This window comes from Lithobates pipiens, unplaced genomic scaffold (assembly GCF_037356315.1).
Source record: "Lithobates pipiens isolate NorthernLeopardFrog02 unplaced genomic scaffold, aLitPip1_a1.2 Scaffold_28, whole genome shotgun sequence".
NCBI lineage: Eukaryota > Metazoa > Chordata > Amphibia > Anura > Ranidae > Lithobates > Lithobates pipiens.
Genome location: NW_027507789.1, coordinates 39418701 through 39445942, shown reverse-complemented (window position 1 = coordinate 39445942; position 27242 = coordinate 39418701). Strand labels below are relative to the sequence as shown.

The following is a 27242-nucleotide window of genomic DNA, read 5'->3' as shown; positions in this document are numbered from 1 at the left end:
GCCACCTTATGGATACCCTTTTTTTTTTCATAATGGGATGCCGCTGTCAGGGATTCAGGAAGAGATCCTGTCACCTCATGAATGCCCCACCCCTTTTTTTAATATAATGAAATACCGCTGTCAGGGGTTCAGGAGAAGATCCTACCCCCTTTTTTTTTATAATGGAATGCCACTGTCAGGGGTTCAGGAAGAGATCCTGCCACCTTATGAATGCCCTTTTTTTTAATATAATGAAATGTCGCTGTCAGGGGTTCAGAAGAAGATTTTGCCATCTCATGAATGCCCCCTTTTTTTTTATAATGAGGCAAATGCACTGCAATTGCCAGCGCAGCATTTGGCGTGCAGTTGCAGTGCAGCCCCATAGATCACAATGGGCAAATTTGATTAGTCAATTCGGCATGCGCTTAAATTTGCTGCGGCCGAGGCACGTGAACAGCCTCCTCCAATTGTTGTTTATCCTTTAGGTGGGTGGTTGGGGGAGGGGGGGGGTCTAAAACTGCCTGTTTTTACTGCTCCCCAACCACTAATGTGAAAGAGGCTTTTCTGTTGCATCTTCAAGTCAACAAATGAAGGAAAATCTTCCCTGCTTGACACAGACTATCCAAAACTAAAGAGAAAAAAAAAATCACGGAGTAGGTAAGTAACTCCGGGACTGTCAAATTAAGAACTAGGGGTGCACTGCAGAAATCCTAGTTCTAGTAAAAAAAAAAAATCATACTTCTGTACATGGGTCATGATAGCTAAGGGAGGCTTCCCAGAAATGTTTTTTATTACCAAGACGGACTTACTTGGTAATTTTATATTTAAATAATTATTAGCTTAGTGTTCCTGTTAGCGAAACAATTCATCACAAAGTAATAGGTGCTGATACATTGCTTTAGCACCACATGACCTAATTGATAGCACATGAGGTTTCATCTCTGATCATTCAGTTATGGGGAGCTTCCTGTGCGGTTAACACAGCCAGAGATGTCAACTGAAACCAAAGCAGGAAAGACAGCGACCAAGCGCTGATGCGACTTCCTGCAGTGACAGACGGCTCAATACTAGAGCAGCAGAGGATGAACAAAGCATGAAAGAAACACGCATAGGAGTAAAAAACACAGCGTCTCAGACTGTGTATAAAACGCATTTCTAGTTGTTACATAACATAGCGTAGATATTTCTGTTCCTGCAATGCTTGGTAGGGCACAACACCCAGCCTGGCAGAAACTCGCAGTTTAGAGTTTAGTATGTAAATATCTTTTTTACCCACAAAAGATTTACCCCCCTTCATGACCAGGCCATGTCTGGAGATACGGCACTGCGTTATTTTAAACACTTGCTTACTGAGCACTTAAAGGCCCCTCCTATCCAGAGCAATTTTCAGCTTTTAGCGCTGTCACTCGTTGAATGACAATTGCGTGGTCATACAACACTGTACCCAAATTACATTTTTATCATTTTTTTTCCCCCCAAATAGAGCTTTCTTTTGGTGGTATTTGATCACCTGTGCGATTTTTATTTTTATTTTTTTAAATGTAAAAAGACCGAATTAAAAAAAAATGTTTTTTACATTTTGTTTTGAAATTTTATAACGGGTAATTTTTGTCCATCATTGATGTACGCTGATGAGGTGGGACTGATGGGCACAGATAGGTGGCAGTGATGGGCACTGATGGGTGGCAGTGATGGGCACTGATCGGTTACACTGATAGGCAGCACTTCTAGGTAGCACTGATTGGCACCACTGGTGGGCATTGATAGGTGGCACTGGTGGGCATCGATAGGTGGCACTTGTGGACATTGATAAGTGGCACTTGTGGGCACTGTTACTCTATAAATGAGGCATAATTTCCTCTTCCTTTTCGGGACCGATGTCCCTTTAAGGTAAGCCGGTGAACGGCTTTTTTTTCTCCTCCGCTGTCAGCATAAAGAAAAAAAAAAAGATCACTGAGCTTTTGTTTACATCATGTGATCAGCTGTCATTGGCTGACAGCTGATCACATGATAAGGGCCCGGATTGGCCTCCCGGGAATTCACATCCACGCTGTGGCTGTCACCAGCAAAAGTATGCAGGCAAAGGATACACCCCCTGCCACGCACCCTTAAAGGAGAATTGTACAAAAAAACACGATTGGTTAGAGTGGTTGTAAACTACAGGCCTATATTTAGGCTTACCTGTAGCTGCACGGTTTAGGAGATATCCCTGTATTTGCATGTGCCGAAATCATCGGCACATGCGCACTTAAGCCAACTGAAGCAATGGCACGTACATGTTGTTCTTCAGTTAGCCTCTGCCGTTCCTGGCGGCTCCGCGGGAGTGACATCAACGCAGCTCTGGCCAATCACTGCACCGGAGCCGCGATACCCGGAAGTAAGTCCCCAAGGAGATGTCGGCCACCAGAGCAGTGAAGAAGGAACGCTGCGGGGTTTTCGATCTCAGGTAAGTCATTCATAATGAGCTAGTATGCTATGCATGTCTTTATCTTGCAGGTTTTTTTCTTAGTTTTTTTTTGGATAGCCTAAAACGGGTTTACAACCACTTTAAACCCACAAGTGCTTTTTTTTACCACTACTATTACTTTATATTGGCTTTTGGAATTTACAAATGCAGCAATTTAGAAATCAGTTGAAAGATTTAGTGCTGGAAAACACTTTTTGATAGATAAAAAGTGCATTTTATATACATCTATATAGATCAGACCAAAATAAGGGACAAATGAGGAGGAAAGAGGGAGAGAGGGACATTGCTCCAAATCAGGGACAGTCCCTCAAAATCAGGGACAGTTGGGAGCTATGCGTGTATATATATATATATATATATATATATATATATATATATATATATATATATACATATATACATGACCCTGCGCACAGTGGCAGCACTGTAGCAGTAAAACTGCTAAATGGCAGTCAGCAAGTGGTTAAAGTTCGCCAATAGCCAAAACGAATATTTTGGTTGCCTGGCTGCTGGCAAGTGCAATCACTGCTCTAACGAGCAGCGCCCTCTGATTCCTCCTGTATTGATTTGTATTGTAACTGTACCATCTGCCCTTATGTTGTAAAGCGCTGGCAAACTTTATATTAATAATAATCACTGGGGCTATATACTTTATAGTGGATCTTCACTGCATCTGAGCACTACAAACCAAAAACTGTTTAATTTTAATATTCAAAGCAAACTCCCCCATCCATCCATGCTTTATTTTGTTGAGAAATTACTTTGGTCATCTTGAGTAAGTGCAGATGATTTATGTAGCACTTACTTCCTGGAATCCATCTGCCCTTAGCTCAAGCATGCATGGAGGAGAGTGTTGTGTTTAGTTGAGAAAACTCCTCCTCTCCTCTCCTCCTGAAGACTCCTGGGATGTATCACATCATTTGCCTAGGCAAGAAACCAGGAAGTAACTTAAGAAATGTAAAAAAAAAAGTGAAAACAAGTAAATCTGACATACTTTCCTATCTTTGTACTAATGCTAACAGCAAGATTAATTAAATTAATCAATGTTTATTGGGAGAGTGAAGTTTAACGCAATTGCAAGCTGGTGCCTAGGGTGGCCGGGTAAGGCAGGGCAGCACCAAGTCTCTAAACCCGAGGTGCAAAACCAGCAGCCCCTTAACACTAAGGGGTGCATTTATAAAAAAAATTGCAAAGCTATTTGTCCTCCGATAAACCTGCTCTATATCAGTAATGAGCAAATGCCAGCAAAATAGAATGTTACTACGATAGTTTCCCTCCAGATCGCGTATTCTTAAAAAAAAAAAAAAAAAAAAACTGCTGCGCTGCTAGTAAATATATCAATACAAATTAAAGTGGTTGTAAATCCGCGGGAAAAAAACGAAAAAAAACCTGCAAGACAAAGGCATAATGAGCTAGTGTGCATAGCATACTAGCTCATTATGAAACAATTACCTTAGATCGAAGCCCGCACAGCGGTCCTGGCGCACAACTCTGGCCAGGGACATGTCTCCTGGAGTTATTTTAGGTTATCGCGGGCTTCGGCACTGTGATTGGCTGGAGACGCAATGACATTACCGGAGCCACCGGTAACGGCACAGCAGCTGAAGAAACGGCATGAACGAGCTGTTTCTTCAGAGCGCATGTGCTGATGACGTCGGTACTTGCTGATACAGTGAATATCTCCTAAACGGTGCAAGTTTAAGCCCTTGTACACACATTCCGACAACAAAATCCGTCTGATTTTTTTCCAATGGATTTTGTCCGAAACTGGTGTTGCATACACACGGTCGGACAAAGTTGACAGAAAATCCGATCGTTCAGAACGTGATGACATTAGTTCGTTACGATGGGACTACGTTCAGGCTAGTAGCCAATAGCTTTGGTCTTGTAATTTGATCTGAGCATCCGTGGCACTTCTCTACAAACGATCGGACAAAGTCTAATCGGATCATGTAGTCGGAAGATTTTATATCCAGCTCTCAAACTTTGTTGGTCGGACATCCCGACAGAAAAAGTCAGATGGAGCCCACGCACGGTCGGATTATCCGAAAACAAGGTCTCTAATCGGACATTTTCCGTCGGAATGTCTGACCGTGTGTACAGGGGCTAAGAGATATTAATGGTACCTACAGGTAAGTCCTCATATAGGCTTACCTGTAGGTAAAAGTGGTGTGTAAGGGTTTACAACCACTTTAAGCCAAATATACATCTGCTGCTACTACCTATAGCTTATCCCACGTTGAAATAAAACTGTATAACATCAAATATTAAACAACAAAAAGTGCAGTACTGCCAAAAGTGGCGCAACGCGTTAGGACGGAGCTTTGTGGGACATAAGAACCGATACCAGAAGTAAGACGCGATCTGTGCTTGTTACATATGTAGGTGGGGTTCAGTGTGGTGCGGCGACAATAATTTACACAGTCAGGTGCAAATAGAGATCTTGTATTGAAGTGATACAACAACAGTTCATAACACACCTGGTGGGGAGACTGCCCCACACTCATGGTTTCCAGCAACATGGAGATAACAGGTTTCAGCTGGACTGACAGCATCTGTTAAGATGGCAGAATGCAGCCGTCTTGTGCTCTAACAGGTAGATATCCAGAGGAGTTGCAAACCCTACGCTTTCCCTCTTCGTCATGAGCCTTTCCCTACCGCTAGTACTCTTCCTAACAGACAGGTTACCTTTCTCTACTCTACCCACTTGCACAAAGTGTGGCAGGTCTGGGAGCCAGGGCCTTAAATAGGCTCTGCATGACCCAAGATGGCTGCCAGGGTCACATGGGGCGGCAGCATCTGACCGGATAGCTTTCACAGTGACCCAGAAAACCATAGAGGAACTAAGTTACTCTTGACTTCCTCTCTACTACAACTACTAATCTCAACTACAAGACTGCTGAGGATGAGCGCCACCTGCAGTACACCTGCCTACATGTACTGTATCTGGAACTATTTATCGAATGCCTTTACTGGTTTTTAAAATGTGTGTGTACTTTATTTATTAATAAAATTGGTTCTTCATTTGAATTACTACACCATAGTGTTTTGAGTGCCTACAGTGCGTCCGTTACCTTAGTCTTAAAGAAACAGTACCAAACTGTGGATGGAAAGTGCTGGAGGTGATCTTGGGTGACCTTGATGAACGCTATTTGACCTGCATAGGTCTAAATATTAAGGTGAGAGTACATTTGAGCGCACTTGGTGAATCACTGATACTGAAGCTGGCTTGTAGCACCGGGATTTTGGTCACACACATTTTGAGTCTTTTACATTGAAGATGATTCACTGTTGCTTCTTATGAACTTTGATGAACTTTCCTTTTCACTTTTAATGATATTATCACAAGAGTGTGTTTTTTATTTGTGATTTGCAGCCCGATCAGTGCCTATCTGCAGCCTCACCATTTCCCATTAGAGCAGCCTGACCAGTGCCTATCTGCAGCCTCTCCATTGACCATCAATTCAGCCTGATTAGTCCTCATATGCAGCCTCTCCATTGCCCATCAATGCAGCCTGACCAGTGCCCATCTGCAGCCTCTCCATTGCCCATCAATGCAGCTTAATTAGTCCTCATCTGCAGCCTTTCCATTGTCTATCAATGCAGCCTGATTAGTACCCATCTGCAGCCTCTCCATTGTCTATCAATGCAGCCTGATTTGTGCCCATCTGCAGCCTCTCCATTGCCCATCAATGCAGCCTAATTAGTCCTCATCTGCAGCCTCTCCATTGCCCATCAATGCAGCCTGATTAGTACCCATCTGCAGCCTCTCCATTGCCCATCAATGCAGCCTGATTAGTACCCATCTGCAGCCTCTCCATTGCCCATCAATGCAGCCTGATTAGTGCCCATCTGCAGTCTCACCAGTGCCCATCTGCAGCCTCACCGGTGCCGGATTACACAGAGGGATCTCCTGTTTACTCAGCGCTCTGCCACACACAGTGTTGCCAACATTCAGTATTTTTACTGGCAGCCAGTAAAAAACAGGCAATTTTCTTCTGCCAGTAAATGCCAGTAAAAGAAAAAAGTTGGCAGTAAAAAATATGGCTGTGATGTTCAGCTTGGTCCAGAGCTGCTGTTCTGCTGAGAACTGTCCCCCCATCAGATAGTGTCCGCCTCGTACTGCGCAGGCGCAGCGCTTGCGCACTACGGAAGACAAGGAGACACCGAAAGTCTCCGAAGATGAACAGTGCCTGTACACTTAATAGTACTTTCTGCTCTGAGTCCAGGTTGAAGCCCCGCCATGCAAGTGGACATAAGGTATGCACTTAGTAACAGGGCCCCTCGCGGGCTCACTTCACTCGCCACGCTTCGGGCACGGCCTTGCTTCGCTCAGAAATTTTTTATTCTAACGCTATGCCCACTTGGATGGTGGGGCTTCAACCTGGACAACCTTGACCAGACGCCGTTCATCTTCGGAGACTTTTGGCGTCTCCTTGTCCTCCGTACTGCGCAAGAGCAGTACAGGGTGGACACTATCCGACGGGGGACAGTATTCGACAAGACACCAGCCAAGACCATCCGATTGCCTACTACATTGTGTTCGGGTAGCTCTGGTGGAGGCGGTGCCCAAGCATGTCGTGTGATGTCATGGTGAAAGGGAGCCAAGCAGAGCGGCCAGAGCCTCATGTGCGGGTCTGCAGGAGAGGAGCAGGGCAGGTCAGTGCTGTTTAGACTGGAGTGGACTAAAGGGACCACCTGGCTTGGAGAGAGACTGTCACTGTGACTCAGGAGGGGGACATGTCATGCCGGTGAGAAGTGAGGATCATCTGTGCCTGAGCTACTTACTTACTATATCGAAAATAAAATAAGAAATGTTTTTTGCCCTAATATCTACCTTAAATCACATTGCTAATTGCATATTGTACTTGTTTGTAGCCTAAATACTAAAATTTGCACTTAATAATGTAATTTTGTAACTTTTGGAAATGTCAGTAAAAACTTGGCTGTGCCAGGAAATTTGGGGTGTTGTGTCAGTAAATTTCAATCTGGTAGGTTGGCAACACTGGACACACACAGTCCCGCCTCCTGGACGGCTCCTATGATAGACAGAACACCAGTCCAATGCCAGGACATGTGATTTATATCCTATGAGCCATCCAGGAGGTGGGACTGTGTGTGACGAGTAAACAGGAGATTCCGTCTATGTGTAATCTGGCTGCGCTCAGCACTCCCCCCTCCCTCCTAAGGCAGCCAGGTAAATATCGACATATAACATGCACCCATGATTTGCCCTCTATTTTCAGGGAGAAAAGGTGGGTGTTATACGCAGATAAATACGGTATTTATCTTGCCGGTTCCATCTAGTGACCATAATGCAGTACATTCCTGATTTACGCTATTCTCATAAATGAGGAACATCCAACCTGGAGAGAAAATAGCCTGGTAACATTGATTGTGCCAGCATTCACACGGAATAAATGCACATGCTGTTACACAAAATAAATAGCTCATTGATTTTTTTTATAAATATTCCCATTATTCTGGGGCCCCGGCAGCCACTAGTCAGTGTTTTTCCTTGCCTGGATGCTAGCTCAGGGACAGTGAAGGAATATATTCATTAATTCATATTTTTTCTTTATAATTTTATAATGGATCTTGCTGAGAGGAACATCAATTATGATGACAGTCATTTTTTAAGGTGGCCATATGGCGCTATGAATTGTAATGGGACCTAAAGGTAGTGAGTTCTAGTAGTCTCTGATGAATGCACTCAATCTCTGACCATGTCTGCAGCCTTTGATCACCTCTTGCCGCATACCGGCCATCTCTGAACATCTATTGTAGTATGCCCAGTCACTGACTGCTTACTGTAGCATTACATTACAGTGTCACTAAACCCAAATCATAAAAATATATCATTAAATGGTGTTTTATATGCTGTTCATACTCACTCACTCACTATGCAATTCCTTTTCTGTATTCTTTAAAAAAAAACCTGGTTGATCCTGCTGCTCTCTATCTCCACCTTCTGTTCAAGTCCCCAATTCAGCTGCAGCTATGGTGGCAACTCTGCACATGCTCAGTCTTCAGTGTTTTTCTATGCTCCCTATCTGAGGAGTGAGGAGATGATGTGCTGTAACCTTTAGCAACTAATCAGTGAGCCGCAATGTGTGCTGTAACCTCTAGCAACCAGTCAGTAAGCAGTAATGATATACTGTAACCTCTAGCAACCAGTCAGTAAGCAGTAATGATATGCTGTAACTACTGGCAACCAATCACAATTGCTGCCTGATCTGATACAGTAAACTGATTTTAAGTCCATTGAAATAAAGGATGTGATGCGCTGATTTCCAACCATACAATGATCGCAATAGGCCACAGGTATGCGATTATCAAATAAAGTGCAACTGTGCATAAATTAATCAAGTGATGCTTCTGTGCATATATAACAGTAATAACTAGTGCATAAAACCATAAGGTGACTCTATGTGCAAACAAACGCAGATTTATCATATAGACCAAAAATGCATATATGAAGTGTGTAAACTTAATTACAAAATGTATATAGTGAAGCAAAAACAGATTCTGGATATAAGTTATAACTGGATATACGTTAAAGTGATAACTGGTGCAAAAACCATAAAGTGACTGTATGTGCAAAAAAACACGCAAGTTTGTCATACAAACCAGAAAATTTAAAAAGTGAATGTTACTTATCAAAAATTGTGTAAAATGGAGCATAAACAGGTAAAGAAAGAAAAAAATATAAAATATTCAATTCAAGTGGCCGGCGTGATTGAAGGTAAATGTCCCATACACAGTCAGATCATGCAATCCGGTGAATACGCTAAGTAAAACGTGCAGCGTGCTGGGCAATTAAACCATCCGTGATGATACGTGCAAAAAAGCAAATATTATGCAATTACCTCACTGCTGTGAGTGAACAGCAGTATAAATGATGAACACCAGGATGATTGCAAAAAACGGCTGTGTAACACAATCTATAGGAGACTTCTCTCACTTCCTCGTGCGTGGCAGGTAAACTCAGAAAAATTGATTAAGAGGGACCGCCATAGTGTAGTATTTAAAGCATAGGGGTTTTATTAAATAGGTTTAAAAACTACTCACAAACGAAGCTGATAAGAGCACATCTGACAGACAGCATTAAAGTAAGACCGGATATGAACGTCACTTCCGGGTTCCTACGCGTTACGTCTTGGAGACTTCAACTGGGATGATTTTAAGTCCAGCTGCTATTTATTGTCTCAGAGCAGGTGGAGAGTGAAATTGCCTGGGGGTGGGCAAGAAAATGTTTGCCCAGGGCCCAATCATTATTAAAGACGGCCCTGGCCCTGTGGGGATGTCAGGGGGCTACACTTGACAGCAAGGAAGTTTACCACCACTTCTGCAAATCTTTACACTGAGATACAATTTTTGGGTAAATTTAGGAAGAGACCTGTAGGGGAGGAGGGGGCGCAGCGGATTTTTTGAGGAGTCAGAAGACTCTTTGTAGTTCAGAAAACCATTTTTTTTTTCTTTCCTCTTGTTTGGCAGTCTGTAGAGCTGAAAAGTAGCTCTTCATATAAAGAAGACACATGATACAAGGGGAAGAACTTCAAAAAAAGTGTGTCATCATTCGGGGGCCTAGGTGCCCTATGGCAGCATAAAATGTTTATATATCTTACTAAGAAACCAGTCTTGCTAGTTTCTTATGTTACTTATACCGCTACAGTTTATTCTTCTTGGAGCAGAAAGATCAGCATGGAGCAGACATTTGGCACAAGATGTTAGCTTGGGCAAACTCCATGCTTCTCTCAGGAGAGATTCACTTTAATTTAAGCAGGTTTGAAAAGTGGTAAAATGAGATTATATCAGACATTGACTCAGCATAAAGCTAGCCAATTATATTCATTTCATTTGCATACAGTGTTGCATGACCGCACAATTGGCAGTTAACAGCCCTGGAAGATTTACCCCTCTTCATGACCAGGCCATTTTTTGCGAAACGGCACTGCGTTACTTTACCTGTCAATTGCGCGGTCGTGCGATGCTGTACCCAAAAAGAACGCGTGTCTTTTTTTCCTCCACAAATAGAGCTTTCTTTTGGTGGCATTTGATCGCCTCTGTGGTTTTTATTTTTTGCAACAAAAAAAACCTGACAATTTAAAATAAAAATAAAAAACATTTTTTTTTACTTTCTGCTATAAAACATATCCAATAACATAATGTAAAAAAACTAATTTCTTCATCAATTTAGGCCAATATATATTCTGCTACATGTTGCAGGTAAAAAAAAAAAAATCCCAATAAGCGTATATTGATTGGTTTGCGCAAAAGTTATTGTGTCTACAAATTATGTGATTTTTTTAATGGCATTGTTATTTTTATTAGTAATGGTGGCGATTTAGCGATTTTTAGCAGGACTGTGACATTGCCGCAGACAAATTGGACACTAAGTGACACTTTTTGGGGACCAGTGACGCTAATACAGTGATCAGTGCTAAAAAAATGCAGTCATTGTAGGGAATGGGTTAATATCAGGGAAGATCAAAGGGTTAACGTGACACTAAGGTTAGTTTTCTTTTTTTTAAATAACAAATATTTGTTCAAACTTTGTCATCAAACTTACCTCCACTGTGCAGCTCGTTCTGCACAGAGTGGCCCCGAATCTGCTCTTTTGGGGTCCCTCGGCAGCTCTCCCGGCTCCTCCCCACATAAGATAACCCCCTGGGAGAAGCGCTCTCCTGGAGAGTTACCTTTCAGTTGTGCTTCCGAGTCCAGCAGTCACCGTCCATAGAGGCCGAATGTAGGACTCGGCCCCACCCCCCCAGCGCCCACGTCATGGGATTTGATTGACAGCAGCAGGATCCAATGGCTGTGCTGCTATCAATCTATCCAATCAAGGCCTGAGAACCCCAGACAGAGAGACAGCATGTCCCCATGGGACAAGTTTGAGGGTTCAGGTAAGTAAAAAGGGGGGGGGGGGTGGGCTGGGAGGCCGGTCACTGACAGGTGTTTTTTCACCTTAATGCATAGGATGCATTAAGGTGAAAAAACACGAGCCTTTACAGCCCCTTTAAGTATGCTCCTAGGGAGTGATCTCTAACTGTGTTGGGGACGGATACACTGGAGGAAGAGAGAGATCTGTGTTGCTGATTGGCAGGAACACAAGATCTCTCTCTTCCTCTCTGACAGAATGGCGGTCTGCCTTGTTTACATAGACAGACGGGCATTCTGCCTCTCCACCAAAGGTTCGGCAAGTCCCAGCGGCCATCGTGGCTGCCGGACCCGCTGATTGGCTCCTGCTGTTTCCAATCACAGCGGGAGCAGGTTGTCGGCACACCCCAGAAGAGGAAACAACATACAGGTGTGTTGTTTCCTGCAGCTGGGCCGCCCTGCCGCAGTAAATGTGTGGTCGGTCCAGAAGTGGTTAATAGCACAGTGCTAAATAGCAAAAAATGCCCTGGTCATGAAGGAGGTAAAATCTTACGGAAGTCAAGTGGTTAAAATAAGGTCAATAAGCACACTTCATCAAAAATGTTTTTTATCTAATAGAATACTCTCTTGCTATTGGTAGAAGACCACCATTTTGGCTTTCCTTGACGTGACCTTAAACCTAGGCATACGATCACATGGCCCTAGGCTACCAGGAGCATAACATTTGTCATTACATGCTGCAAAGAACCCATTGTTTTCAATCAGAGAGACTTGAGGTTAGATAAAAGAAAGAAAAACTGTTACACTGTTACAGTGAGTGTAGTGTTCAGGGAGAGAGCAGGATAGGCAGGGACAGTGTCAGCTTTGCTTTGCTTCCTAACCTAGCGCTGTTACAGTGGGTTTAGTGTGCCTCCTGCACAGCATACACCTGAATCTACCCCCCCCCCCTCGTTGCTGGTGTTGTGTAGTTCATTTGTGCAACACAGGCATCTGCCTAACATTAACATAACATATTTTGGGTGTGGGGTTCCCCTTAATATCCATACAAGACCGAAAGGGGCTGGTAATGGGCTGGGGGGTGATGGGGTAGCCATGCCATTTTTCTCAAAGATTTTCCTCCATATTGCCAGGACAAGACATTACTTAATAATTCATTAATGCTTTAATAGGCGCAAGCAGTTTTAAATGGCTTTTTTTCCTTTACAAATGTCATTTTGTGCAGGGACTGTTCTAAACATGGGAAACACGTGCCACTTCACAGGCATACTTTATACACTCCCCAGGTACGATATTGAAAGTAATATTTCACTTCAGTTTTTAAAGCTTCTTTTTGCATTGATACATGTCCCCTGGGGAAGGTCCCGGGTCCCCAAACCCTTTTTAGGACAATAACATGCATATTGGCCGTTATAATTAGCACTTTAGATTTCGAACGTTCTCGTCCATTGTAATTAATAGGGTTCTAACGTTCGTGCAAACTTTCGGTCCGTTCGCAGGTTCTGGTGCGAACCGAACCGAGGGGGTGTTCGGCTCATACCTAGTAATGAGCAAACATGGCCACCCCCCTGTACATATATCTAATTAAAGTATACTTAGAAATAAAGTTTAGAAAACAATAAGACACACTGATAAGAATATTTACTTTAAGATTATGCATAGGATGCATTAGAGTGAAAAAACACGAGGGTTTACAACCCCTTTAAACATCTAGGGTGATCAAAGGGTTAAATGTGTGCCCAGCCAGTGTTTTTGTGTGTACAGTGTGTGGCGCTTTTACTAAGGGATGTGCTGGATTTTATTCCCTGCTTTCCAGGGAAACAAAATCCAGCACATCCCTGCTGACAGGACAGAGCTCTGCCATGTTTATATAGGCAGAGCTCCATGTTGTGTGTCTCCTTGACAATCAGCAGGTGCCAGCGGACATCCATTGGCTGGCACCTGCTGATCAGCTTCTGCTGTGACTAATCACAGCAGAAGAAGCATGCCAGCGGAGCATGCCTCCTATCCGGAAGTACAGAATCACACATATATATATATGTGTGATTCTGCACAGAACGAACGCCATGTAGCAACTGGTTAAAAATGTGGTGAAGAGTAGGAACACCTGTCAGGTTTTTATTGCTGTGTCCCTGAAAGGCAGATTTACTGAACACCAGTTTCACCAGAATTGAAAACAAGGGTAAATCCAAAATTTGGAATTGCCACTAGAACATGAATAGAGGGTAAATCTTTCAATGGGGACACTTGTTCCCGTGATAACTGTCTAAGTTAAATTGGAAAGCTATCCTCCTCCGCTGCGTCAACAGAACAGGATATCTACCGGGTCTATAGGATCTGGCGGTATGTTTGCGCAGGCACAAAATTCTGTGAACCTCCCGCGCATGCTTGGAAAGCAGTAGGTCTCTGCCAGTTTATGGGACTTGACAGCAAGGCATGGCTTGTCTGGGCAAGCGCCAGGCTTTTGAGGGATCTCATTCATTTGCACACATGCCATGGGTCTCGATCCTAGATGGCAAGGTGACAGCAGAGTGATGAAGAATAATTTTGAGCTGGAAGGAGGACAATGCTAGACTCCATGGCTTAGCACATATGTATTTTTTAAAATTTATATACAGGAACAATCACCAGAGCCTAGGTAGGGTGGAGTTCTTCTTTAACCACTTGCCGACCGCTGCAAGCCGATATACGTCAGCATAATGGCAGCGGTGGGTAAATGGGCGTACCTGTACATCCTCTTTAATTGGTGGGGCTAGTGGGTGCCCGCCATGGAAAATGTGACCATGCCCGCGGGGCCCGCGGGCTCGATATCCGCCCCCGTGTCCTGTGATCGGGTCACGGAGCAGCAGAACGGGGAGATGTAAACAAAGCATTTCCCCGTTCTTGCCTAGTAACATGACAGTGATCTATTGCTCCTTGTCAGCTGGAGTGGTGATTGCTGTCATGTCAGTGGTAGTCCACCCCCACAGTTAGAATCACTCCGTAGGACACAGTTAACCCCTTGATCACCCCCTAGTGTTTAACCCCTTCCCTGCCAGTGTGACTTATACAGTAATTAGTGCATTTCTATAGCACTAATCGCTGTATAAATGACAATGGTCCCAAAATAGTGTCAAAAGTGTCTGGTGTGTCCGCCATAATGTCACAGTCATGATAAAAATCAGAGATCGCCGTCATTACTAATAAAAAAAAAATTATAATAAAAATGCCATAAATCTATCCCCTATATTGAAGACACTATAACTTTTACACAAACCAATCAATATACACTTATCATGATTTTTATTACCAAAAATATGTAGAAGAACACATATCGGCCTAAACTGAGGAAAAAATGTTTTTTTAAATATATTTTTGGGGGATATTTATTATAGCAAAAAGTAAAAAATATTGCTTTTTTTTTTCAAAATTGTCGTTTATATATTTTTTTCATAGCACAAAAAATAAAAACTGCAGAGATGATCAAATACCACCAAAAGAAAGCTCTATTTGTGGGGAAAAAAGGACGTCAATTTTGTTTTGGTGTAACGTCGCACGGCTGCGCAATTGTCAGTTGAAGCGGCGCAGTGCCGAATCACAAAAAGTGCTCTGGTCAGGAAGGGGGTAAAATCTTCCAGGGCTGAAGCGGTTAATGAGACACGGATGGCAAACACATGACAGTTGTTTTAACCTTCTCCTACTCTTCATAAAATGAAAAAAAGGTTGTGACTTTAGATATTCTGTGCTTTGACTCTCATGCGGCCGATCTACCCTACTTCCCCTCCCCAATGTGTTCTGGAGTGACATAAGGGCTGGCGAAAGGAGCCATGGCATGCAGCAGACGACCAGGATTCAGACAATTCTGGAAGTGTCAGATTTTAATGATTCCTTAGACATAAATGTTTTCTTCAGATTGTAGGTGTGGGTAGCGGGAGACGTAAGCATTAACTATCTTCCTTACCAGGAAACTTTCTGTCTATGTTTTTCTTTTAACCACTTCCATATCGCGTAAATTCTGACACTTCTCTCCCACATGTAAAAATCATAATTTTTTCGCTAGAAAATTTTGGACAGAGGCAAATTGGCCTACCTGCATGTCTTTGGATTGTGGGGGGAGGCTGGGGTGCCCGGGGGGCCTGCGAGGGCGCGGGGGGAGCGTGCGGGCTCCAGGTGGGTAGTGTTGTGGTTGGGATTTGAACAAGTGACCCTTCTTGCTGCTAAGAGAGAGTGCTAGCCACTACACCACTGTGCTGCCCCTTTTATTCTTTGCGCTATAAACAAAAAGAGACCGACAGTTTTGAAAAAAAAAAAAAATACAATATTTTTTACTTTCTAAAAAACATATCCAGTAAAAAAAATTGAAAAACTCTAATTTCTTCATAAATTTAGGCCAACATATATTCTGCTACATATTTTTGGTAAAAAGAAAATCCCAATAAGCGTGTAATGATTGATTTGCGTCTACAAACTATGGGTTATTTTTTTTTATTTATTTATTTATTTTTTTACTAGTAATGGCAGCAATCAGCGACTTATAGCGTGACTTCGATATTGCGGTGGACATTGTGACACTTATTCCCTGTACACACCGTCGGAATCTCCGACTGAAAATGTTCGATAGGATCGCGTTGTCGGAAAATCCGAAAGTATGTGGGCTCCATCAGACTTTTTCCGTCTGAATTTCTGACACACAAAGTTTGAGAGCAGGATCTAAAATTTTCCGACAACAGAATCAGATTTTTTAAATTCCGATTGTGTGTAGGACAAGTGCCACGCATGCTCAGAATAAATTAAGAGACCACAGCTATTGGCTACTGGCCTGTTTATAGTCCCAACGTATGTGTTTGACGTCACCTCGTTAAGAACGATCGGATTTTCCGACAATTTTGTCTGACCGCGTGTATGCAAGACAAGTTTGCCACAAAATCCATTGGAAAAATCTGATGGATTTTGTTGTCAGAATGTCTGATCGTGTGTACAGGGCATAACACTTTTTTGGGGACCAGTGACACTAATAAAGTGATCAGTGCTATAAATATGCACTGTCACTGTACTAACGACACTGGCTGGGAAGGGTTTAACATTGGCGCGATCAAAGGGTTAACTGTGTGCCTAACCAGTGTTTTATTATACTGTGTGAGGTGCTTTTACTAGGGGAAAACATGGAATGTATTCCCTGCTTTGCAGGCACACAAATTCCATCCCTTCCCTCCTGTCAGAACAGCAATCTCCCTTGTTTACATACAGTAGGCAGATCGCCGTTCTGTCTCTCTGCCTAACGATCGGCAGGTGCTGGAGGACGTCTATGTAGTCAAAAACACACCATACTGCATGTAAAAATGTCCCTGCATCTTTTCAAAAAATGCATTGCAGGAAACTGTATACATGTGAACGGGACCCATAGGAAATAAGGTGTCAGGTCACCCCGAGGTGAGGTGACAGATGCACACGTAGGGATCAATAGTGCACCTGATAGGGAAGCAGGACCGCCAGAACACCAAGATGGATCCCACCGGGGTTAGAGCGTAAGATTCCCTGGGGTGCGGAGTCTAAGAGCCAGCAGGTGTTCACCAGAGCCTCGAGTGGTGAGGATGGACTTGGCTGCAACTGGCTCCAAGTGGCGACCCCCAGGGTACCCCAGCTCACACCCACAGTAGGCAACAGGAGGATAGGGATGGTGAGGGACAAAGCCAAGGTCGGGGCCACAAGCAGACAAGAATAGTCGGGGACACGCCAAAAGGTCAGGATCACAGGCAAAAAGGGATAGTCAAAGACACGCCAAAGTCAGTAACGGAAACCAGTAGAAACGCACATGGCAGGTAACAGGAAGCTAACACACAAAGGAATACACAATGGTTGATCAGCACTGAAGGCCTGCAGTGCACAGGTTAATATAGGGCTCCCTGATAGGGCCTGGGGTGGAGCCATGCTTAGAGGAGAGGTTATAAAAACCACCAGGTGGAAGTGGCTGGCCTCTTAGTCTGAACACATGAGGGGAGGTACGCAAACACAGGAAGATCACTACATAACCATGACATAAGATTAAATGGATTGTAATGTGTTTCTTTGGATCTGCAAATGCACTAAAAAACACATAGATGTGACCCTAGCCTTACTAATTACATAAACTATTTTTAGTTTGTCCCTTCTCCCTCCCTTTTACACAAATGGTAAAAACATTTATCCAAATTTTTACCTTTATGTTTTTTTTTGTGCTCCAAGGCAGCACTTCCTGGTATCTGGCCTAGGTCGGGCCCCAATGCCTCCTGGGATTGCTATGTCACAGCTATTCCAAGAGTCGGTGTGGTTACTAAGCCACAACTTAGCAGCACATTTATGCATGCACAGTGGACTTCTGCATTTGCAAACAAATAGAATAGAAGCAATATATAATAGAAGCAATCTGATAGAGGCTGGTGGCATTTGTGTGCATATGCAGAAATTTACTGTGTGTCAGAAATTCTGTATAAAGCCCCACAGAACAGACAGTGCACACTGCACAGTCCACATGGGCTTTGTAGCTTAACTGCAGACAGGAAACAGGAAAATGTATGTGGGGAAAAGACATTGAGCATACCATAGAGCAGCTACAAACTTAAAAATGCTGCCTCTACTGGTTGAAGAATATATCTCTACTGAATACTAATATTGATGTACAGTATCTCACAAAAGTGAGTACACCCCTCACATTTTTGTAAATATTTTATTATATCATTTCATGTGACAACACTAAAGAAATTACACTTTGCTACAATGTAAAGTAGTGAGTGTACAGCTTGTATAACAGTGTAAATTTGCTGCCTTCTCAAAATAACTCAACACACAACCATTAATGTCTAAAATGCTGGCAACAAAAGTGAGTACACCCCTAAGTGAAAATGTCCAAATTGGGCCCAATATCACAGAGCTGGTGGATGTTAGAGACCTTGCGCTCCTCCACCTTCCGTTTGAGGATGCCTCACAGATGCTCAATAGAGTTTAGGTCTGGAGACATGCTTGGCTGGTCAATCACCTTTAACCTCAGCTTCTTTAACAAGGCAGTGGTCGTCTTGGAGGGGTGTTTGGGGTAATTATCATGTTGGAATCCTGCCCCTCGGCCCAATCTCCGAAGGAAGGGGATCATGCTTGTTATACCTGAAGGGTTCCACATGTACTGCCACTTTAAGGCTGGCTCCACCCAGGAGTGATGCCAAGGGTCAAAGAGGATATAACAATGCTCCCCTTCAGTATGTCACAGTACATGTTGACATTCATCGGTCCCTCAATGAACTGTAGCTCCCCAGTGCCGGCAGCACTCCTGCAACCCCAGACCATGACACTCCCACCATCATGCTAGACTGTAGGCAAGACACACTTGTCTTTGTACTCCTCACCTGGTTGCCGCCACATATGCATGACACCATCTGAACCAAATAGGTTTATCTTTGTCTCATCAGACCACAGGACATGGTTCCAGTAATCCATGTCCTTAGTCTGCTTGTCTTCAGCAAACTGTTTGCAGGCTTTCTTGTGCATCATCTATAGAAGAGGCTTCCTTCTGGGATGACAGACATGCAGACCAATTTGATGTAGTGCGCGGCGTATGGTCTGAGCACTGACAGGCTGACCCTCCACCCCTTCAACATCTGCAGCAATGCTGGCAGCACTCATATGTCTATTCCCAAAGACAACCTCTGGATATGATGCTGAACACGTGCACTCATCTTCTTTGATCAACCATGGCAAGGCCTCTTCTGAGTGGAGCCTGTCCTGGTAAACCACTGTATGATCTTGGCCACCATCCTACAGCTCAGTGTCATGGTCCTAGCATTCTTCTTATAGCCTAGGCCATCTTTAGGTAGAGCAACATTTTTTTTTTCAGATCCTCAGAGAGTTCTTTGCCATGAGGTGCCATGTTGAACTTCCAGTGACCAGTATGAGAGAGTGAGAGCGATAACACCAAATTTAACACACCTGCTCCCCATTCACACCTGAGACCTTGTAACACTAATGAGTCACACCGGGGAGGGAAAATGGCTAATTGAGCCCAATTTGGACATTTTCACTTAGGGGTGTACTCACTTTTGTTGCCAGCGGTTTAGACATTAATGGCTATGTGTTGAGTTATTTTGAGGGGACAGTTATACTGGCTGTACACTCACTACTTTACATTGTAGCAAAGTGTAATTTCTTCAGTGTTGTCACATGAAAAGATATAATAAAATGTGAGGGGTAGAAAAAATGTGAGGGGTGTACTCACTTTTGTGAAATACTATATATATGGACATATCTGCGCAGTGATTACTGGGCTGCTTTCAAACTGATCCGTAGGTGCAGTGCACCTTCAGGTTACCTGCACTAAGGCATATAAGTACCTGAAATAAAATAAAAAATAAAATAAATAGACTTCTGTTATTACCTGCGGGTTTGGTGTGCTTTCATAAAGCGCACCACACCTGCAGGATATGATAGAAATATATGGCAAAGTGTAGCTAACCCGCAGTAAAGACACAGGTGCACTGCGCTTCATAGTGTGGACGGCCCCTTTCACACAATCAATCCAACTCAATCGGACCCTCCATTCACCTCTATGAAATGGCAGATGTAAACAAATTTGTGTCCATTTACACCTGCCTACCCTCAATCTGATTCTCTAAAATAAAAAACAGAAGGGGATCAATCCCCTTCCGTCTGGGCAGATCGGATCGGAGGACCCATAGAGTAGAGTGGGCTGTGTCCGTGTCTGCTCTGCACAGACCTGTCATCTGCCTGCTCTCCTCATTGTGGCACGTGACCAGTTACCAAGTCGCTTAAGTGGCCCTCGCTCTTCAAAAGGTTGGGCACCCCTGGGTTACACAGTGAGTATAACAAGCATGCTTTACTGCATATTCAGACTAATTTTACTGTTGTGGGTTTAGTAATACTATAACCCCTTGGTGCCCGGCGCCATATTGGCCGAGCGGCCACATATTTGTGTGCAATAGCGCCAATAGCGCTGTACTGAGCGTGTGTGTCCTAAGTGCTCCTAGCACAGTTATAGGCAGCTAACTGAAAGCTCCCTTCACATCTTGCGATCGGGAGCTTTCTGATCACGTGACCGCCGTGACAGCCAATCATGGCCGTGACATGATGATAAGCCCCGCCTCCTGGCATTCTCAACTCCTGAAAGGGCCAGCAAGCGCTGGCTCTAAGGGGTTAAGTATTGGATATGCATGGATTATATTTGGAGATGAAGAATATTTAGCGTCACTTTAACCGGTTCCCAACCGATTAACGTAGATATACTGCGGCAGAATGGCTCCCCTGGGCGAAACCCATACGGGTATGTCCTAAACTTTGTTGACCACCAGAGGGCGCATGCGTGCCCACTGCAAGGTGGAGAACCCGATGCGCATGGCCGAAACACACAAATCCCTGTGCTGTCAGGGAAGAGGAAACATAGAATTTGTTCCTACTAAGTAGAAAAAACGATATGTCTCCTCTCCTAGTCACTCCCATCCCCATACAGTTAGAACACACTGAGGGAACACACATTTAACTCCTTGATCGCCCCTAGTGTTAACCCCTTCCCTGCCAGTGATATTTTCACAGTAATCAGTGCATTTGTATAGCACTGATCGCTGTATAATTGTCAATGGTCCTAAAAAAAGTGTCAAAAGTGTCCGATCTGTCCGTCACAATGTCGCCTTATCGCTAAAAATCACAGATCACCACCATTACTAGTAAAAAAATAATAGTAATAAAAATGCCATAAAAATGCCATAACTCTTTCCCATAGTTTGTAGATGCTATAACTTTTGCGCAAAACAATCAATATACGCATATTGCGTTTTTTTTTTTATCAAAAATATGTAGAAGAATATATACTGGCCGAAACTGATGACGATTTTTTTTTTTTTAATTGGGGGATATTTATTATAGCAAAAAAGTAAAAAATATTGTTATTTTTTTTCAAAATTATTGCTAATTTTTTGTTTATAGTGCAAAAAATAAAAACCGCAGGGGTGATCAAATACCACCAAAAGAACGCTCTATTTATGGAAAAAAAAAAGGACACAAATTTTGTTTGGTTACAACATCACACGACTGCGCAATTTCCAGTTAAAACAACGCAGTGCCAAATTGTAAAAAGTGCTCTGGTCAGGAAAGGGGTAAAATCTTCCGGGGTTGAAGTGGTTAATGGGCACTGGGGTGAATGGGCCCTACTAGATGCTGTATACAGCACATTGTATTATAAATGATAATATAGAAAAAAAAACTAAATTAATAAATTAAATGTTACTGCAAATAAAAATGCCATCAAACAATACTAGCCGGAAAAACTGACATCACTAGATTTCGTTCCTAGACCTATCACCACTCATTCTTGTCAGCGTGCCACATGACATCAGGAAGCATGGAAACCGATTAGCAGGAAGCGTAATCAGTGCAAATATGCACAAATGCCAGGAATTCTCAGCATCACCTGAGATTAACGTATAAGCCTCCAACCTCCTGTGGTGAGCCTGTGATCTGGAACTGAACTGGAACAGAACTAGTTAAAGCCTCCTTCTACAGCTCGGGATGCAGAGGCATCATGCGGTCTTCACACAGCAAGAAAGTCCAAAGGATGAGCTTGGAAATCGCATGGCAAATAGAATCCAGAAATGATACGCTCTCTTGCCTTTTCTTCCTAGGAAAACCTAGGCCGAATTTTACTGCGCAAATGAAGGAATTCATTTTTTGGCAGAATAAATACAGATTGCTTTGAACTGACAGCTATTTAATGTAGTGTGCAAAAAAAAAAAAAATACATACTATTAATATTGATTTTTGATTAACTATGCAACCCTGTGTACATTATATAGTTCAATAATTATCCCAGATCTATTATTAATAAATAAGCAGGTAAGGTGTGTTCATTGGGTATTCTAATGCTACGTACACACGACCGGATTTCGCGTCAGGAAAGGTCCAATGGAGTTCCGACGGACTTCCGACCAAACGGACTTGCCCACACACGAACGGACCAAAGTCTGTTCATTTTGAACACGATGACGTATGACAGGACTAGAAAACGAAGTTCAATAGCCAGTAGCCAATAGCTGCCCTAGTATCGTATTTGGTCCGTCGGACCAGCATACAGACAAACAGTTTTCCCGATAGAAATTGATTCCGTCGGACAGATTTGAAACATGTTCTATTTCTAGGTCCGTCTGAATTTTTGAAGAAAAAAGTCAGATGAAGCGCACACACGATCGTAATATCCGACGGAATGATTCTAAAGGACCTTTTCTGCGGGAAAGTTCGGCCATGTGTATGCGGCATAACACTTCTGTAAGGTTAATCTTCATCAATTAAAAGTATAACCGTACAGTTCAAAGTTTTTTAGGTTTGATTTGGTGAAATGCAAACTCATTCATTTGCTGCATTACTGAGGTTTCAGCATTATGTGTCGGAGCATTGCTGAAGACACCCCAGATCCAGACAAGCTATCTACCTTATATAATGTTACCTTCAGATTCAGAATGCTTTTTCAATCCCAATTATTAATCAACTAGAGTCCAACTTTTTAGAATATATCCTGCTCATACAGGCAAGCACATGCTTAATGCCTCCATCCCGCCACCTGACTGACTCGTTCCTAAATTCTGAATGCTACCATAGGGTACACCTACTTAAGCACAGCCCGCAGACGAGAGCACAGCGTAGGTGCAGGGCTGGCATGAGGACAGCGGACTGCAGCGATTGGCCGGGGGGCGGAGTCAGCGCAAGGACGTGTGCGCGCTCTACGCCCCGGCGTCAGTGCAATATTACCGCAGTGCTTGTTTGGATCGATATGCTAATGGGGTGGAGAGGGGGAGTTTTACTGCAGATGACCAACGCGCTCAGGGTTTGAAGTTAAACTATGTTTTGTTGATATTTTGTTATACGTTAAATTATTATTATATTTTGATTAATAAAGAGGCTGCTACGGCCACTAAATACTCCAAAAGAAGGTGTGGTCTCATTTAATGGGAAGGGACAATTATGGAGTTGGGTGGTTGGTACAGCAGCCGAAGCACGTCAGTCATCCTGTAGTCATGCCTTTATTGTCAGCTTTACATTTGTCTACTTCTTCAGACTCACCTCCGTTATTCAAATATTTTAATAAACACAATACCTTGGGACAGAAAGGGGCAACTAGAGTTACAGGCATACCCCATCCTAGCATATGGTCCGAAGATCCACTCCAAAGCCAACCCTGGATGCTAAAGGCTCGGCCACTCACTGTTACTGTATACGTATGCTATTGTGGATCTTTGTCTTTTTGTATTCTATGTATGTTTTTATCTATCTCTTTATCTTATATCCTGGCACTGGGACACATTATCTATCTATCTGAGCCATTCTCAACCAGGGCTCCTCCAGAGGTCGCAGGTGCTGATTGACCTCCAATTTGATGATGCCTTCATAATTCTGGGGCCAGTGCCACTTGGTAAAGCCAGTATTGCATTCTTCCCACTGACCACCAATGAATTGGTTTTAGGAAGAGACCTGAGAACTAATTCAAGGGTTCCTCTCAGGTAAAGAGGTTGAGGATGGATGATCTATTTATCTATCTATCTATCCATGCCTTTCTCAACCAGGGTTCAGGGTTCTGGATGAACCCTAAGGTTCCTCCAGAGATTGCTACAGATTCCTTGGGCTGTGGCTCTTTGACCTCTCATTTGATGGTGCCTGACAATTCCAGGGTCATTGCCACTTGGCAGAGTCAGTAGGGGTTGCATGCTTCCTGCTGACCACTAATGAATTGGTTTTAGCAAGGGTTCCTTAAAGACTTGAGAACTATTTCAAGAGATCTACTGGGGTAAAAATGTTCTCTCTATCTATCTATCTATCTCTCTATCTATCTATCTATATATCTATCTATTTAGCGATCCCATTCTCAACCAGGGTAATAATTCTGGGGTCAACACCACTTGGTAGAGCCAATACGGGTTGTATTCTTTCCACTGACCACCAATGTAAGGGGCATTTATCTCCCTGGCCACCAATGAATTGGTTTTAGCAAGCGTTCCCCAAGACCTGAAAACTATTTCAAGGGTTGCTATGAGATAAAAAGGATGAGGAAGCGCTAGCTATCTATATATCCATCTCTTGTTCCTAGGACACATTATCTATCTATCTATCTATCTATCTATCTATCTATCTATCTATCTCCTGTTCCTAGGACACATTATCTATCTATCTATCTATCTATCTATCTATCTATCTATCTATCTATCTATCTATCTCCTGTTCCTAGGACACATTATCTATCTATCTATCTATCTATCTATCTATCTATCTATCTATCTATCTATCTATCTATCTATCTCCTGTTCCTAGGACACATTATCTATCTATCTATCTATCTATCTATCTATCTATCTATCTATCTATCTATCTATCTATCTATCTATCTATCTATCTCCTGTTCCTAGGACATATTATCTATCTTTCTATCTATCTCCTGTTTCTAGGACACATTATTTATCTATCTATCCATATCCTGGGACACAAATATACTTTACAGTTCACCCTGGATGACCGATACACGTGTTCCCCTGCACAGAACAGTGACAATGATGTATAGGTATTGTTTCCATTGTGAACACAGCCCCTATATATGCAGTACAGTCACACATGCTTTATGTCCCTATAGTGTATAAATGCATCCAATGCTGCATATACAAGATGTAAGTATATGATATGCTCAATGCACCCACTGATGCTGTGCACTATACAAATACAATTATATTAGAAAATAGGATAAATTCACATTAATTTCATGCGCTGGAAACCATAATGGACATATACATAAACATGTGACACATATAGAATATCGCTGAAGCTTAGAATCAAATAGATTGTTGGTTACCTGTATGCTCTGGGACCAGTAGACGAGGTTTAGGAGAAGAAGCAGATCTCAGTGGTAGACCGGTTGACCACCAGGGCAGAGCAATCAAGAAATTGGGAGCCACCTGACAGTGTAGGGGGACTAATGCAGACAGTGCTGGGGGACCGGCGTAGAAGGCAGACTGCTGGTATCAGTGAACATTGCTGTCAGCTCTGCAGGCGAAAGAGAGGAGGCGTCTGCTGCAGCCTGAGAGCTGTGCGAGGAAAGGAGGGGGAGAGAGAGCAGAGACTCATTATACAACTCCACCTCCAGCATTGCTAATACACAGAGCACAGCCCGCATGTCTCATACATACTGCCCCGTGTGTAATACACAGACGCATTGTTCTCCGCAAACTACAGGTATAATACAGATACACACCGCTCTGTGTATAATACAGATACACACCGCTCTGTGTATAATACAGATACACACCGCTCTGTGTATAATACAGATACACACCACTCTGTGTATAATACAGATATACACCGATCTGTGTATAATACAGATACACACCACTCTGTGTATAATACAGATACACACCGCTCTTTGTATAATACAGATACACACTGCTCTGTATATAATACAGATACACACCACTTTGTGTATAATATATATACACACATCACTCTTTGTATAATACAGATACACACCACTCTGTGTATAATACAGATACACACCACTCTGTGTATAATACAGATACACACATCACTCTTTGTATAATACAGATACACACCGCTCTGTGTATAATACAGATACACACACCATTCTGTGTATAATACAGATACACACCACTCTGTGTATAATACAGATACACACCGCTCTTTTTATAATACAGATATACACCGATCTGTGTATAATATATATACATACACCACTCTTTGTATTATACAGATACATACCACTCTGTGTATAATACAGATATACACCGCTCTGTGTATAATTATATATATATATATATATATATATACACACCATTCTGTGTGTAATACAGATACACACACTGCTCTGTGTGTAATACAGAAGCACACCGCTCTGTGTATAATACAGATACACACCACTCTGTATATAATACAGATACACACTACTCTGTGTATAAGGGCTTCACTGGCATTGCTAGACAATGAGGAACCATTTTATCGCCTCCTTGTCGCCTGCTTGTATTGCATGCCCTTGTGGCAGGGCTCCAGTCACTTAAATGGCTTGCGTTCTGACTTTTACTATTAGGGCACTTATCTGTGCAGGCATCCAGCGGTGTTTTCACCCAAGCCGATTCTTGAATCGGGTCTCGGGTGCTGGCGCCGCCATCTTGCCTAAGGTAAATTGGCAGTGAAGCCTTGCAGCTTCACAGCCGGTTTCTACTGCACGAATTGCACAGTGTTCTGTGAATAGGCTGGCTGCAGGGGGAAGGAGGGGGTGGGCAAACTAATGGTGAACTGAGCTGAAAGTGGGAGCAGGTGCCTGTCAAAACCAGGTACCAGCTTCCCCCGAAAAATGCCAAATGTGGCAGTGAAGGGGGGAAGGATGCAGACAAGTGGAGCTTACCCTTTTTGAGGGGAGCTCCACTTTAAAGGATTAGTTCACCTTTAACAAATAACTGCCTATGCAGGTAAGGGGCGTCTGTAGATAAAAAAAAACTGTGCCGCTCTGACTAAAGTTGAATAATGCCCTTTCTATAGGTGTAGGCCATTTACATACCTCCCAAAACCTGGTTAGAATACTCCCAGGACGTTGCTACAAGGTTTCTAAGTAAGGCCTAGTCGTTACTGCTCACCTCCTTCATCGCAGAAATGCTGAGCTACTGCATTGGGGTGGGGGAGAAAGAGCATGGGTTTGAGTCAGAGAAAGAACTCACTCCTGTGATGGAGGAGGTGAGTGGTAATGACTAGACCTCATTTAGCAACATCCTGGGACTATTCCAGTCAGGCTTTGGAAGATATGCAGATGGCTTACACCTATAGCAAGGGCATTATTCAAATTCAGTCAGAGCTGCACACTTTGCTTTTATGGCTCCCCAATCACAAGTGTAAATGAGGCCTAATACAGTCACAGATTGCTCTG

At 43.1% G+C, this 27242-nt stretch overlaps 1 protein-coding gene across 2 annotated transcripts in view; it reads right to left on the bottom strand.

Annotated features, from left to right (window-relative positions):
- Window positions 1-25396, bottom strand: part of PPP1R16B (protein phosphatase 1 regulatory subunit 16B) — a 123921-nt gene extending 98525 nt beyond the window's left edge. For both annotated transcript variants that reach the window (XM_077459123.1, XM_077459122.1), the window contains exon 1: window positions 25164-25396. The gene's annotated coding sequence lies outside the window, so the exon portion shown is untranslated. The remainder of the gene's footprint in view (window positions 1-25163) is intronic.
- Window positions 25397-27242: the final 1846 nt, after the last annotated feature.